Source organism: Capsicum annuum, chromosome 7 (assembly GCF_002878395.1).
Source record: "Capsicum annuum cultivar UCD-10X-F1 chromosome 7, UCD10Xv1.1, whole genome shotgun sequence".
In the NCBI taxonomy this organism is placed as follows: Eukaryota; Viridiplantae; Streptophyta; class Magnoliopsida; order Solanales; family Solanaceae; genus Capsicum; species Capsicum annuum.
In genome coordinates this window covers 201,309,906-201,314,114 of record NC_061117.1, presented here as the reverse complement: position 1 = coordinate 201,314,114, position 4,209 = coordinate 201,309,906, and positions in this window count along the sequence as shown.

Below are 4,209 nucleotides of genomic sequence, written 5' to 3'. Positions count from 1 at the left end.
AGAAACAAACATATATATAAGAACATAAATAGAAATAGTTTTGTGGGGAAAATATAAGAACTTACATGAAGTAACTAGGAGAGAGGTTTCCCTTTCGGGAACCCCCTAAAGATTTGAATGAAAAAACTTCAGGCTTTATTGAAACACGATGGTACAAAGTTTATATGGAAAACACTGGGTTAGACAAGTTGTTTTGGAGTGTTTTAATGATTTCACAGAAGCTACTAATCATGCTAGGGGATATTTAGGCCCAAACTATTACATATCTCCTTCTCTGAGACAAAATCCAGATCAGATACCCCAGTACAACTTACAAAAGGAAACTATATATATATATATATATATATATATATATATATATATATATATAAGCTTTAAATATTTATTCTTAAAAATAAAATTTTTATCTTATTTAGCTTAATTTTTGGTGTGAGTGCATTTTCATAATTATATTGTGTGTATTTTAAAAATAAAACTTTCATCTTATTTAACTTTAACTTTTTTGTGCGTGTCTTCCCATGATTATGCTGTGTGTGTTTAAATTTAGTTTGAAATAAAAACCTTCAACTTACATTTGTTAAAGTAAAAAAGGATTTGTTGTCTATGTCACTTCATTTAAACACATATCACTCATATAATATAGAATATTAAAATTTATTTAATTGATATATATAATATCAATTTTTAAGTGATTAAAAAACTATATAATTTAAAATATTTAATTCAACAATGGAGTCGACCATTTTATTAGTTTTTAAAGAAATTAAAATATATAAATAAATATAATAATTATTCAAATAAATTTAACGGATCATATATTTATAAATAAAATATTTACTAGATGTATATGAATCTCTAATATTTCATGTTAAATTATTTATTTTGTTCTAAATTTTATAAAATATTTATAATCTCATTTTTTGTTAAAAAATTCATCATAAAAAAATGTGAAAAAGAATTACTCTCATTTTTCATTATTTAGTATCACTAATATTTGGAGAGTCAAATTATATTTTTTAAAAAAATTAAATTTTCAAATATTTTTAGCTAAATATAAAAATATTTTTTTATTTAATAATTAAGCATGTATTAAGTTAGAAAGGAAATGTCAACATACTTTAATAACTTGTCCATGATTTTATAAAAATACCTTATATTTTACTAAGAATTTGGAGGACAATTGTGTCCTTTTCTAATTTTATCCCAAGAATAAATAATGATGGGATTGTTATCCCACCAAATGGGTGGATAGCTTATCCCGGTACTATTTATGAGTTCCGGGATAAATTATCCTGAATATTGCCAACCAAACATGCATTAAAAATTTTATCCCGAAATTATTATTTTATCTCAGGATTATTTATTTTTGTACCTTAAACCAAAAGGTCCCTTATAGTATAACTTTCATTTTTTTCAAGTTATAGCAAATCTTATCAAAAAAAATAAAAATATTTTTTTCTTTTTTAAAAAAAATACAAAAAAAATTGAAAAGGAAAATAAAGATTTAATACAACTAATATGCAGTAATCCTTCCTTAAATATAGTTATCCTTAATTATTGATATCAATCCACCCCAAATTCCTCTAACCTTGTTTCTTTTCTCTTATTTTAATGTTTCCATTAAGAGTTTCCATCTTCATACACTACCTTCTTTTTATACACTATTTAGTTGTTCCAGTCACAAATTGGTATCACCTAAATTTATACACTACCTTCTTTGTGAATTTGATTGCAATGAAGAACCACTAAAAACACTCAACAATGGCTACCAATCGCCAAATTAAGACCTTCCAACTGGTAAAGATCCTCCACAGAAGTATGATTATTGCTCCCTTGGGGACTGTTCCATAAATTGGTATCGCCTAAATTTAATATCGCAATCCATAAATATCAATTTATATATCTATTTCATACAAATGTGACATGTAAGAAAACACTTTATAAACTCATTTCATTCAATTTATAATCTTAAGTATATCTTCTTAATTGAATATCACAACCACATTATACTCATTCCATATAAATATAACATGTAATAAACTATTTTATAAACCTTGAATGTAATATTGATATTATACAAGTTTCATACATGAAATAATTCAAAAAATACAAGTTTGTATATTTATTTCATACACTAAAATAAATAATAACGTTTAATATTTGGTGAAAATCGATTTCTATACCAACTTCTGCAATCATTATACTTATTTCATACTGATTTTATACAGAATTCATACATGAAACAGTTTAATAAGTATATATAAGATAATTTTCACTATATTATTCTTATGAAAGATTACCATCTATATTTAAATCCTTATTTATGTTGTCACCAACACAAACTGATTGTTCAATATTTTTTTCTCTAATATTCATTGACATATCTTTTATTGTTATATACAATGAGTATTTAATAAAGAAATTGACAATACTCCTTATATCATATTATTTTTAAAGAAAAAAGGAAAAACAGAAGAAAGAGAATTTCTGATGAAGGAAAACAAATCGTTGGTTGAATAATAATTCACAATGGAACAAATCGTTAGTTGAATATTCCAGGACTTCTACGCGAAGGAGTAGAATCGAATTTTGGTTTAGACATGATTTACAATGGAGAATGAAAAAAACAAATATATCAATTTTATGTTTTTCGGAAAGAAGATGAATATTATCTTAAACCCACTTTTTTTCAATGAAGAAGGTGAATATTATATGAAACCCACTTTTTTTTTTAATCTTGTATTTTCAAGGGACGAATATAAATATTATACGAGTAAGTTAATGGAATCAGAATTTTCAATAATTTTTTTAAAGGTTGAGTATTAGAATGGAGAAAGAGAATATATATTTACCATAATTATCAATACACAATTTAAGGAGAATATTGATTACAACCCTATAAATATGGAACTGATTTTAAATTATATAATTAAAAATAAATTTTAAAAATACAATTAAAATAATATATCTTTTAATAAGTTGCTATAACTTGTAACTAAATTGCTATTAATGCAATTATCTAAAAGTGTTGCTAAAATTTATTATTTTAGATCTAATAATACTATAGGGGATAATTATCTCAAAAACCAAACAGAGGTGGAGTTAGGATTAAGAGTCCGTTGGATAAGATTAAAATCTGATCAAATCAGTTTTTAATCTTCTTTTTAGCTTTTTACGGTATTTGATAAAATTTAAAAGTGCTTAAAAAAAGCTAAAAAAACTGATTAAAAAAAAAATCAAAAAGTGAGAAGTTGGGTACCCCCAACTTTTTGTTTTTTAGATTAAAATTCTTTTAGGTTTGATCAAAACATTTACCTTTTTATTCCTTATATTTTCCTCAAATTCGAACAATATCCTAAACTTGTAGCCCTTAAATATATAGTTTTTTTTTCTCGTTGCTGCTTCGCTTCATCTCTTCCCTCCAATTTCTTTTCATCTTTCTTTTTTGTTTTCATCAAATCCATCATTACACCGGAGATTTGTTCAAATTTTTTATTTTAAAATTAAAAATTATAAATAATTCACCTTATTTATGGTGTTAACAACTTTAAGACATTTAAGTCATTTTAACAACAAAAAATTGTTTAACATCACTTGTTTACCAAACACATCAACAACTTTTTTTCAGTTTCAACACTTTTATTCAAATACTTATCTGCTTAATTTATAAGCACTTATTTTAAGTTTTTGATCACTTAAGCTAAAAAATTATTTTTTTAATCCTACGTGTTAGTAATTAACTTTTTAAATAGATATGAAATACAAAGTTTAAAGGTCAAACCCATCGATAGCCCCTCAAACTTGTCCCTAAAATTCACTTAGATCCCTAAACTAATACATGTACCTATTAAACCCTTAAACCCCCCAACTTAGTTCCAATTGAGCATTTTTTGCCCAATCAGCAGAACGTTCAAGTGTGTGTAATTCACACGTGATGACGTGGCAAAAATGACTAATTAGAAGCTGACGCATGGCATTGTGGGTCCAATAATTATTAAAAATTAATTATAATTTTTTAAAAAAAATAAAATAAAATGGGATCCCCTTCAACATCCTCCACCCCACCCCACTCTCACCCCTACCTCACCCGCTTGTTCTTCTTCTCCATTTCTTGCCATCTTCTCCATCTTCCATTTTTTTTTTAATATCTAATTAATCAATAATAAAAAGAAAAAAAAAAAGCATGTTTTCCACTACCTTCCCCCCCCC